A 13,689-nucleotide genomic window follows, 5' to 3' on the forward strand; every position below is an offset into this window, starting at 1 on the left:
GTTACTACTCCGTACTTTAAATTCTTTCCCCTTCTTTCATTTCGTACTCCATCCGTTTTGTTTTATAAGTCGTTTTTATTCTAGTACTCCCCCAATAACGTTGTATCAAGCGTTATTAGTCGTTTTATTCTACTATTCCCAAGAACGCTTGATACAACATTGATTATGGTATCAAGCGTTAATTTAGTCGATAACCTTTCATGAGAATTCGTAATTTGTATGAGAAGTTCATAAAAAAAGGACATGTAAAACGACAAATAAAATAAAAGAAAAAAACAATTTCGTTAGAATATCACCAATGTGAGGAGCAAGTTGGTAAACACCGATAACAACCTCACGTGAATTACTCCATCTGTCCCCGTTAATAGTTTACGTACACTTTCTTTTTTCGGGTGTTTCAGTCAATAGTTTACGTTTCTATTTTGGATATGTTTACTCAGATGTTGTTTAGTTATCTACCTATATTTAGACTTTTTAATGAATTTCATTTCTTCCATAACGGTATCGAATTCTAATGAAATTAGTTAGGCGATTCACGACTATTGCAAATGAATACGTACACGATTTAAGATACAAGGATGACATCATCACTGAAGTAGTGCCGTAACTGTTCAACTGAATTAGCTCGAAATGGTAATCATTCGATTTGCGAAAATTAAGCTCTTTGTGATGTCAATTACCAATATATAGCCCATTTGCATCCTTATGAATAGTTTCGACTTTTAATCGGGTACCGAGTAATTAGCAAAGAACTAAAAGGGCAGCCTGGTCCACGATAAGGGTTAGTTTAATAGGAGCAAGTCTTTCCCTGCCATTTTTGGCAAGAGGCCGCTCCAAGGACTTGAAACCTGTGACCTCTCAGTTACACGGCAACGGCTGTTAAGACGATATAAGGGGAATGGTTTGTATTATTGTGTCGATCTGATGAGGATACATGACGATATATATAATAGACGACGACACTCTAAACCCTAGACGGTAGCCGTCGTAACTCGTAATCTAACCCTAATGATAGTCAGCCCTAATGAGCCTAATATCCTAATAACAGCTTAAGTGGTGCGCCATCAAGGATCCCTTTCAGGCATGGAATGCAACTATGCAAGGTAATTTGAAGAGTCCATGAATCCGATACAACGACACATGATTAGTCGAAATTGTGTAATTTAATTAAGATAGTGCAAATGTGCAATGCCATGGTAGACCCAAAAATTAGAGGACCTTAATGTCCCAAGTTTTGCTACCACTAAAACTTTCTTTACTTTTTAGTTTGTATTATTATTAGTTTTCTCATTATAGTTTAGTTAACTTTACATTGTGTTATGTACACTTTATTTGGAATAAATGACGTATGGATAATAATTAAACAGCAGTGTCTTAATACCACTATATATACATTTCTTTTGTCGGTTCAGTAGGTCTCTCTTAAGACGGACATATATATCCATCTTAAGATGAAAATTGAAAACAGGTCAAATAACACCTTACTTGGAATAATATGGGACAAACTTTTTGCTAGCCGTAGGCATCCGTTATGTTTTTGTTCTATCTATTCTATTACAGTATATTTAATCTGTTTTAAGTTTAAGACGGATATATATACCGTCTTAAACAAGAATTTTGTGTTGTTGCTTAGCCACCTAACTGTATGTCTTCGTTTTTTCTGCGGTTGATACATGAATCTTCCTAATGACGAGGAATCAATTTATTGGAAGAAAATGAGTCATTTGTCACACAGATTGTGAGATTTATCTGTAAGCTCTACGCCTCTACTGATACGACATTACATTATCGACATTTCGACACGAAAAACTACTCGAACAATATTAATTTAATCAACTTAATCCAAAAAAGTACTTCGTATCAAGGTTTGATATATTATTAAGTTTTTTTTTTCTTTTGTGAAAATACAACTGGATCAAAATTTGAAAGTTCATCAAATTAATACTTTCATATTATTTCGAGTTACATCATTTTCCAAAATCTCTCGTATATATTTTTAAAAAATGGGACAAATCTAAAGAACAGGAAGAAATATATTTCAAGACGGTTTTAAAAGTTATGGGAAAAAACAAAAGGGTGAATAGAGTTTATTCAAGTGACATAAACTACTTGACATTAATCTGAATATATTTTTTTTTTTGGGTGTTGACTAGGAGTATTCCCTACCGACAGCTGAGTCAATCTCCTTTCGGTACTTGAAAGTAATTTAATGGGTTGACCCCCCTCCCAAGTTTGACTTTTTCATTCACAAGAATCGGAGATCAAACCCTTGACCACTTGTTTAAAAAACGAGAACCCTTACCATTTATACTAGCCAATTTTGGTACATTGATGTGAATATGTGACAAGTTGTTATTACTCTCCCAAGATAATTGGACATGTTGACAAATTTTAAAGTGTTGCTCAAGTAGCAATTTACATGATTTCATATGTGGTAAGATTGATAGAGATACTAAGGAATGAACCATGAGTCCATGCTTTTCATGGCCCAAGTGATAGTAACAACGGAGTAACATGTACTGTATGTGACTATACCCGTGTAAGTACAAGTGGGTGAAATCTCAAGTACCCGGCATCGTCTTTCACTAGTGTTAGATAAATGTTCTATAGTGATACTCTCTTCATTCAACTCTACTATACAAGTTTCTTTTATCACGTTTGTCAATGCAGCTTTTATACGATAAATATCATTAGCTGCGTATTTGCAAAAATTATAAAAGTTAGATATTTTTAATGTACTCTTAAAGACGAATCAAATAAGATCCCACATTAATATATTTTCACTTATATATCGAGAGAAAATTGAAGTTGAATGTCCGCTTGTGAATAGTGCGCAAAATAAAAAGTTGCAAAGTAGAGTTGAATGGAGGGAGTATTAAATTACGAGTGTATCAGGACTGAACTATGAGTAGTCCATGTTAATTGTACTCATGAAGTTCAAGTGGGAGAAATCCAAGTATTGACTCTAATTCTAATTTTTTTTTTTTTTTTTTTTTTTTTTTTTTTTTGTCAAATGAGAGTATGAGACGCAATCTCCGCCAAGCTTACATTTTATTACTCTCTTAACCCATATGATCGACTAGTGTCACCCTTCGTTAATATCTCTCTTCTGAAATAAACGAGGAGAGTATAAAAGCTAAGAGTAAGAAAATTATCAATCAAGGAACTAGAGATGACGACAAGTCGGGGCCTAGGATTAGGGCTGGTCAATGGTGCAGGTCGGCCGGGTCCGGGCCAGGTCAAGGGGCGGGCTGGATTTGACTTAGGAGACCCGGAACCAGCTCGAGATAGGGACGGGTCCGGGCCGGGTCGGGCTAAAGATGACCCGTGAGGCGGGTTTAGGGCGGGTCTAGGGCTTGGACTGGTCGTGCTTGAGATTTGGGGACTCGGAACCAACAGGGGTATAGGGCGGGTCGGGCCGGGTTGGGAGACGGGATGGGACGGGCCAGGTCAAAAGTGATCGTAGACGACCTGGCCCGTCCGGGACGACCCACACTTTTGACGAGCCCTACCTAGGATCAACCTGGTCAACCCTGAATTGGCCCTTGAGGTATGACAGGTTGGCCGGGCCGAGCCAATTATATGGATGGCCTGGGCAACCTTAAACTGACCCATTAGGTGGATCTAGGGCGGGTCGACTCATGATTGTGAACCACAACCCCACCCGAGTGATCAACGAACCACTACGGGTCTGGGAGAGGACATGAGCGGGCGAGGTCGACCCGACCTTTATGTTTATATATACGGGTCTTTAATTTAATAATTGGACTATGAATGCGTATTGAACAATGAATGCACTGTGCAAAGATAATGGTGGGGATTAACATAAAATAATGTTTTTAACTTTATACTAATGCTACCATACATCTAGTTTAGTAGAATATGACCTGACTATTTCATGCCATAAAAATACATTATTTATTAATATTATCATCATTACATAATTACTATTATGCTCATCAGCTGATGTGTCTTCCAACAATTGTAATTGTTTACTTATTAGTACATACATAATCTGATCACATCTAACTTTTTTCTTTTAAGATCTTAAGAAGAAATTTGCATAAATTTCCTGCATCTTCTGAATTTGTTTCCAAATTCTCACGGAACGTTGTGTAACGCACTAATCATGCCATTCTTGTTTTCTTTTCCTAATTTTATGTAACCATGAAACGGTTTTACATGTAAGATCCGTCTTTTAAACATAAAATCAAATGCAAGACTGTATTATATACTACGACTCATGAAATCAACTAATTATAGTTGATCTCGTGTAAAACTGTTGTAATAATTAAGATTTCCGTGAGACAAAGAGGTATAAGGCTTCACTACTACAGATACAGGCTATAACAACGGTCAAAAACCGTTGTTAAATAAAAAAGCGGTCGTTGTTAAAGCGTCCGTTGTAGAAGGTTTTAACAACGGTTAGTTTTCTTACGGAAACCGTTGTTAAAACTATTAACAACGGTTTTAAATATAAAAACCCGTTGTGTAAAGTGTGACTCAATTTTGGGGGGAAAGTTATAACAACGGGTTTTAATATACAAAACCGTTGTTATATATAACGACAACGGGTTGTTCTTAAATAACCGTTGTTGTTTGTTCTTAAAAAATAAAAAAAAAATTAAATTAAATATTACTAGCTATAAATATTAAAGCATCCTTTACCTAACATATATTAAAGCATCCTTTACCAACATATATTAAAGCATCCTTTACTAACATTCATTAATTGAAACAACATGGCAATGAACCCTAATTTTATCAACAACGAAGAATGGCTTACACAAACGATTGAAGATGATGGTAAGGTTCTCGCCGGGCTTCCCACCGATCAACACCCATTAATCAAAGCATCCCTTGAACATCAACGGAATTATTGGATTAAGAGGCGTGAAGCGGTCCGGCTTGTCAACAAAGCCTCATCATCATCATCATCTTCATACCCTAGTCGGCTCATTACTCGCAACTTGGTCAAAAATGAGAGATATGTTGAGTTGTACTCTTCCAACCTTATCTCCACATGCAAGTCGTGTCCTTGCATATATTCAATCTGTTATTGCAAAATATGAAGCCAATGACCCGAAGTTAGCGGTATACCAGAGTGGCGTGATTGGTGGCGGGTTGAGAAGCGCTTTTTACGCTTAACCGGGTTGTTCCCGCTTATTATACATCTTTTGATTTCGATAATTGCTTGTAATGTATTTGGTTTAAAATTAAATGAAATGATCATTTTGAAAGTGTTGAGTTATGCTTGTTTGATTTGCTTCCATTTTTTCAACTCCATAGATCTATCAGTCATCATCAAGATCTGATTATGGCACAACTTCCTAACATATATGGCACAACTTCCTAACATATATATTAATTAAAAAACAACTCAACCCACACATTAGTATAAATACATTGCATTATCTCAACTAACTCGCTAAAACATGCTCGATCCGTCTCAAGGACGCCAAATAAGATGGAAATGAAATAATTAGAAACACATACATGGAAATGAAGATGGAAATGAAATAATTAACAAACCCGATAATTACGAACGTACGTAAAGAGACGATGAAATCAAAAGTGACGGCGAGAAGATAAAGCGACGATGAGAAAGAGAGAAAGAGACGATGAGAAAGTGTGTGTTTTGTGTTTGTGTTTGGTCATTCTTTGGGTTTGTGTTTGTGTATTAAGGTTTGTGTTTTGTGGGCTCGCAGAGACTTGTGTTTGTGTGGTTTATAGTATGGGAAGTATTGACAACGGTTATTAAACAACAACCGTTGTGAAATATGTTTTGACAACGGTTATAAAAAACACCCGTTGTTAAATAAGTTGTAACAACGGGTTTCAAAAATAACCGTTGTGATTACTTTTCACTAAATTTGCGCCAATTTTGCGCCAAATTATTAACAACGGTTGTGCATGGGTGACCCGTTGTTAAAACTAATAACAACGGTTTTTATAACCATACCCGTTGTAATTTATTTTAGTAAAATTCGCGCCATACATTCTACAACGTCTATTGTGATTTTCGTGAATAATCGTTGTTAAAGGGGCGTTGTAGTTGCCTAAATTTGTAGTAGTGCTTGTTCTTTTTTACTTCAATTTTCTAATATGAACTGAATTTATAAGCCCAGAATAAACATTATACTCCTATATAGGATCCGAATTTGTAGGAAAATAGGTATAAACTGAATTACACTTATAAAATACGAACTCAACTTATATATAAGACATGGACTTTTTTTATTATAGGATCTCAACTGAACTTAAAGAAAGTGACTTTTAGGGTTAAACACGTTTATCGCGCAAACGTCTCTTAGATTTGTATAGATTTATTTGCTGAAAAGAGAGAGGGACATGAAGATTTATAATAATTAAATACGTTCTTTATTTGTCAATACAAAGGGCATCTCTTTTACATCTCAGATTACATATACATAATATATATAATGTGAATAAGTTAGTCAACCTCGTTAATCTACTGATTTGTACTGAATATATGCTTTTTTATGTTGGTGAATCGTGCAAAATGCTTTCATGTTATTTTAATGTGGTGGCTGTACGTACATGATCATCGTCTTCTTTTAGATTAACAATTCTTCTATAAGACCGTCTTATTAACCTTACAATACAACTTCATATATATTTTGCATGCATGCAGTCCTTTGATTGAAATCCTTATTGTATGCAATGCAGCAATGGCAAAGCTAAACTTAACAAACACGTTATTTGGTCGGGTAATTTTGAATCTAAGTTTTATCTCGTATTTGGTTATTTAATTCAAAGAATGGAAAAGATAAATAAATAAGTATGGATTATATCGGACACGTACACTATCTCGATTAATATATTTTTTGTGATACTATATATCAGCCTAATTTTAAAATCAATATTTAGTTTATGGGATATACTTTACAATGAACATATATAGTGTCATAGTGAAGTCATTACTTTTTCTAGGGCATCATGGTACGTACGTACGTATATGCTTAGTGATAAGATACTTTCTCTTAAACTAATCTTTAGTTCTGGATTATATTGCAAAATATAATTAAAGAAATGAAAGAAAAAAATAAAGATTTCGTGTAGGTGGATCAGTGGATATCATCGCAATGGTTTTCCAGCTATATGGTGAAATTATCATTATTATTATATTATATTTGTAATTTCATGTTATTAGAAAAATAAAAGGTGCATGTACTTTGGATAAGAAATGAAACAACAAAAGTGGCTTATGAAATGGGTATTGCTCGCAAATCTCCTTAAGATCCGATCATTACCCATAACTGGCTAGACTTGGTAAATGGGTTATTTAGGCCGGTCAATAATTATCTGGTCATTTTTCTAGTCAGGTCGTTTGAGTTATTTCGGTGCAGGATTTTGCTTTAAATATATCATTTCGAGTCATTACCCCCGGTTTATTACTGAGTCAAGTTCGGGTCACTTTTAGGCGGTCTTGGGTCAGGTTATTCAGATTGGTCAGCTTTAATTTGTCAGGACTATCCATGACGGCGGGCTTAAACTATTTGATTCCATACCACCTCACCACGGCCCTAACACTTCAACCTTACTAAACTCTAACTAAACGAATGCAATTGATTCCCGCTTTTATCTATTCCGTTCCTACGTGGACCCATTCGGATTCACCCCTTGGTGGCTAATGTCTATACTCTCACAAACAACCAACCAAAAACATGCACAAATGCACAATGGGTGTTACACTTGTACCTTTACATTCTCATAGAAAGTGGAATATTCTGTGTTGTGTTCTACTCCCTCTGTTCCAGTGATATGTTTACACTTTTTTTATTTTGTGAGGGGTAAATAAAGGAAGTATAAACATATCACTGGAACGAGCGGAGTAGTTGTAGTAATGTAATTGTTCCAATTAGTCTTCCTTATTATGACTAGGGTATCCGTTTTAATATTATTCCACCCCAGCATTTACGACATTTTTTTTTCGTTTTATTTATAAATTTTATTTTCATTTTATTTATACTATTTAATCTAACTGTTTTAAGTATAAGACAGATACATCGATCTTAAATAGAGTAACAATTACTTGTGATGGTAGTTGTAGCTCTTTACTAATGAAAGGGTCGGATTTAAGTTGGTCCATGTTATTATTTGGAAAATAGCCTTTCAAGTCAACAAGGGCCCATATGATAATGAACAGCTTCAAGATTTAGTCTCCACTATCAAACTATAAATAGTTCAACATTCATACACCTCTAGTTCCATGGGCTACTTTAGACGACAATAGTTGGTGTCATGGTGTCATGGTATGACACAATAGCCCAATCACGACGCGTTATTGAGTGCTTGTTTGCTTGTCCATTAATTTTCGAGTTTTTAAAGTTTTTATAAATCGCTAAATTGTTCATAATCGAGAAATAGTCTTCATAAGAAATATTCGTTATAAAAGTTGTTACTTACCTACACGGCTAAACCGTATTTCGTGGTGTTATAGTGAAGGTTCAATTGTATTAATTTTCGATTCGAGTGGATTTGAGATTTATAGATCCCTTCTCAGGTTTCTCTACGTACTCTAATTAGAATGAAGATTGTATCATATGTCCCGCCTCGGACCTAGACCCGGGTCAAGCATGTCCCAGCCCGCCCCTCCCTCCCGACCTAGCCCGGGTCTGACCAAAAGAGCCCGACCCGCCCTGCCCGGCCCTAGCCCGGCCTGAGTACAGGTCTAGGTGCAATTAACACCATGACAATAGTTGGTGTCATGACATGGCACAATAGCTCGCCAGGACGCATGGAATGCTTGTTTGGTTGTCCATTAAATTTATGAAATTTTGAAATTTTTAAATTGTTTGGTTGTTTATAATTAAGAAAACGACTCGTAAATCATTCGTTACAGAAGTTGTTACCTACCTAAATCGTAAGGAGTATTTTCTAGTGTAATACAATAAAGGTTCAATTGTATTAATTTTCGATTCAAGTGAATTTGGAGTGTATATTATTTAACACTAATCCCTCTTTATATGAACAGACAAATATTAAATTGAATGAAGAGCGTATCAATATGTGGATTGTACGAACCATTACGACCATGTACAAGTGTACATCAACATTTAAAAAAGAGAGATTCCGAGTAGCGTTTATTATATGAGCGTTTGGAAAAAAAAATTAGGAAGTTGGTCCATAGATCACGGGAAAATAAGATCATGAAGTACATTTAGCGATGCTTTGAGCTTTAATTATTCATGTTTTTCATTTATTTTGCAATAATACATATCATTGTGCTCCACTTAAAAGTCTGGTCTCAGGTTGGGAGCATGAATAGATGCTTGTTGTAACGGAGGCGTCCCGTTACCCAAACAGTTAATTGATAAGGCGATAAGAACAATAAATAACGAATGTAAATAAAGTTGACACAAAGATTTACGTGGTTCACCAGTAAAATAACTGGCTACGTCCACCCTGCGAGGAGATCAAATTTCACTATTGTGGAGAAAATAGTACAACAGTAGACCGGTACACACACGCTCAATGTGAGCCAAAAGTATACCCTATTCTACCAACAAATATAGTAGTCTCAAAGGAACAAAAGAGACTACCCAAATAAGACGAAGGACAAATAATCTTGAGGCCTACCAAGATCTGAACAAACTCCTCCGATCTTCAAAGACAGACGAACAACAATAATAGAGCCCGGAACAAACTGAGTTTTCTTCTTCAGAAGGAACCTCACAAATCGACCCTCTTTATTGTGTGCTCTCAAATCTCTCTCTTAATTAACCTAGAATAAAACTTGGGTCTTTATATATTTATTCCACCCAAAATAAAATATCTAGACTAATAAGAAATAAACTAATAGGAAATAAATACTAATTTCCTAAAACTAACCACGTACAAACAGAAGGCTAAAAAACCAACCAAAGTCAAACACTAAGCTTATTATATTAAGAAAGCCTCTAACTTTCCTTAACACTAAGCAAAGTCACGTAAGGCACATTAATAGCCAAAACGCACTTAACCGAGCTGCTAGTATCAGATGTACGTGCGACTTGCAGAATCAAAAAGCGCTACTCACGTGAGACTCAGATAGCTCCTCGTCTCTCGTTTTTCTTGCCTTACATTAATCCGTCTTTGACACAAATTCAAGGCACAAATTCCTAACAAATCTCCACCTTGACTTGAATTATTCAAATACGAACCCAATCAAGAAGAAACCCCAAATCAGCTTCAATAGAGTCGATCCACAAGTCACTATCTGTCCCGATAGTCTCCACTTGACTTGAACACAACTCACAAAACGGACAAACGAACCAAGTGTGCAACAAATGTGACTAATATACGAAGTACCCAATGTAGTAAGCTGAAACTACCAATTGTACTAAGTACCCAACATATCTTCATACCAATAGAAAGGCCAAACGTAGCAAACTCCGAAGAGGACAAAAGCTACCAAACGCCAACACAAATATATGAGATACCAAAAGTCACTATGATGGAACGGTGTACCAAAACAACACACACAAGATTCCAAACAAAATCTCCTCCAAACTACATGGCTAAATGTACCGTCGTACCAAACTGTCCCAAAAAGAACACAAACGCCACGAACAAAATAAATGTCTCACTTGAGTATACTAGGTGTCATGACCACCACAAAAATGCCTACACCAAGGCAACAAAACTCAAGTCGAAACCAAACAAAAACAAACATTCTAAGCGAGCACAAATTACCTCCATCAAAGGTACAAATTGTTAGACAAGATAGTCCAACCCAAAAGCTCCAAAGAATAAACTTCCGTCGAAGTTTCAAATGACCCCTTATAAGGTCCCAAACGACTCTCTTTCAAGAGCCACAACAGCTCCACCTGGAGCCCCAAACCGCCCCACCTCTTGGGGCGCAGACCGCCTCATTGAGGCGCAGAGACAAAAGTAGATAGCTTGTCTTGAGAACCCTGTAGCTTGACCTGTACCGGAATAGACTCCACCTTACTGTCAACACTACCATTCTCACTAAAGCTATCCAAACCCGAATTATCCAGAATATCACCAAGTGACCCAAACTGGATGTGCTTCAAAGTATCATTCACATATCCAAGTTGCATATGCCCCAACTTAGACTCGAGAGAGACAGAAGAATGATTACCTGATGCTCCAACAGTCAGCACAGTGCCTTGAAGGACATAAATAGTTCCTTCCTTAACACCCCTCCAAGTAACAGAAGAACCCTTGCCAACGCACAACGATCCACCATCACCTTGAAAACTGTAGCCCTGATCAACTAACATTCCAAGTGATACAAGATTTCTCTTCAAACGTGGAACATGCCTAACACCTTCTAGAAAGATAACAACATCATCACATGTCCTAACCCGAATAGTACCAACTCCAAGCACCTCACATATAGACCCGTCACCCATGGCAACATTAACCCCATGTGAAGCTTCATAAGAAGTAAACCATTCCCTAAAAGGACACATATGATAAACGCATCCCGTATCCAAAATCCAACTATCCGAAGAACGTGGAACAACATCAACAACGAGAGCATAATCTTCCTCAGAATCGTATTTAGCAACCTTTTGTGCAACAGCAGAAACACCAGCTTCCTTCAACTTAGGACACTGATTTTTCCAATGACCTGGTTCCTTGCAGTAATTGCAGACATTCTTACGAGGACCCTTAGACTTGGTTTTACCCTTACTAGAACCCTCCGAATTCACAACAAGCCCTACAAGACTACTGTCTACAACACCACCTGACGCTACTCGGCGCAAATCCCTAGTGTGAAGCGCTGACCTCACCTCCTCTAGGGTCAAAGAATCTTTACCAACAACAAACGACTCCACAAAAGTCTCAAACGAATTTGGCAAAGAAACTAACAAAATCAAGGCAGCATCCTCATCATCTACCTTAACATCTAAATTACGTAAATCAAGTAAAATAGAGTTAAGACGGTCTAGATGGTCCTTGAGAGACGTACCTTCCTGCATACGAAGACCAAACAAACGCTGCTTAAGAAGCAACTTGTTGGTTAAAGTCTTTGTCATATACAAAGATTCCAACTTCAACCACAAACCTATAGCAGTTTCCTCATCGGCTACCTCAACCATAACATGATCAGCTAAACATAACAGAATTAAAGAATGAGCCTTCTCCTCCAAGACTACATCTGCATCTGTCTTTGCTGTCTTTGCTGCATCAGACGAACTACCTGTTGAATTTGCCTTTGAGATAACAGACCAGGGCACGCCTTCTTTGTCTAAGCAAAGCTCTCATCTTTAATCGCCACATTTCAAAACTATTTCTCCCAGTGAACTTCTCAACATTCAAAACATTCGTAGACGACATCTTTTCACCTGAAAATCAAGAAACCCAAATAACGCCTAAAACACAACTAACGCGGAAGCAGATCCCAAATCAAAACCTTAGCTCTGATACCAATTGTTGTAACGGAGGCGTCCCGTTACCCAAACAGTTAATTGATAAGGCGATAAGAACAATAAATAACGAATGTAAATAAAGTTGACACAAAGATTTACGTGGTTCACCAGTAAAATAACTGGCTACGTCCACCCTGCGAGGAGATCAAATTTCACTATTGTGGAGAAAATAGTACAACAGTAGACCGGTACACACACGCTCAATGTGAGCCAAAAGTATACCCTATTCTACCAACAAATATAGTAGTCTCAAAGGAACAAAAGAGACTACCCAAATAAGACGAAGGACAAATAATCTTGAGGCCTACCAAGATCTGAACAAACTCCTCCGATCTTCAAAGACAGACGAACAACAATAATAGAGCCCGGAACAAACTGAGTTTTCTTCTTGAAGGGAACCTCACAAATCGACCCTCTTTATTGTGTGCTCTCAAATCTCTCTCTTAATTAACCTAGAATAAAACTTGGGTCTTTATATATTTATTCCACCCAAAATAAAATATCTAGACTAATAAGAAATAAACTAATAGGAAATAAATACTAATTTCCTAAAACTAACCACGTACAAACAGAAGGCTAAAAAACCAACCAAAGTCAAACACTAAGCTTATTATATTAAGAAAGCCTCTAACTTTCCTTAACACTAAGCAAAGTCACGTAAGGCACATTAATAGCCAAAACGCACTTAACCGAGCTGCTAGTATCAGATGTACGTGCGACTTGCAGAATCAAAAAGCGCTACTCACGTGAGACTCAGATAGCTCCTCGTCTCTCGTTTTTCTTGCCTTACATTAATCCGTCTTTGACACAAATTCAAGGCACAAATTCCTAACAATGCTTTTATAATATAATTAACACAATTTACAGAATAAGACGGTTTTATATTATTTGACGGTCGTTTTGTGAAACAAATAGCCGCCACTGAAAAATTAATGGATGGATGTCCAAGCATGCATGGTTAAGAAATGCCTATCTAACTTGATTTTGTTGGTGTATGGGGGAGTATAGGAAGTAAAGTGGAGATTAGTTGTTTGTTTAGTTGATTAGTTGAAGGTTGATTAGTTGGAGTTTAGTTTGAATGAATTAGTTTTTTGTATTGATTTGTTGTGAATTCAGGATACACCAAAATGGGAGGGGAGGACCTCTATTTATAGTGCTCCTCCTCCTTCTCCCACATTCTTAGAATTCTCTAGAATAGAGCATTCTAGAGTGACCTAGACTTGTAAGCCTCTAGACTCTTCTATACATACAAGATATCTCTAGAATATTCTAGGTTTCTCTA

The sequence above is a fragment of the Silene latifolia genome, chromosome 10 (assembly GCF_048544455.1).
Source record: "Silene latifolia isolate original U9 population chromosome 10, ASM4854445v1, whole genome shotgun sequence".
Taxonomy (NCBI): domain Eukaryota; kingdom Viridiplantae; phylum Streptophyta; class Magnoliopsida; order Caryophyllales; family Caryophyllaceae; genus Silene; species Silene latifolia.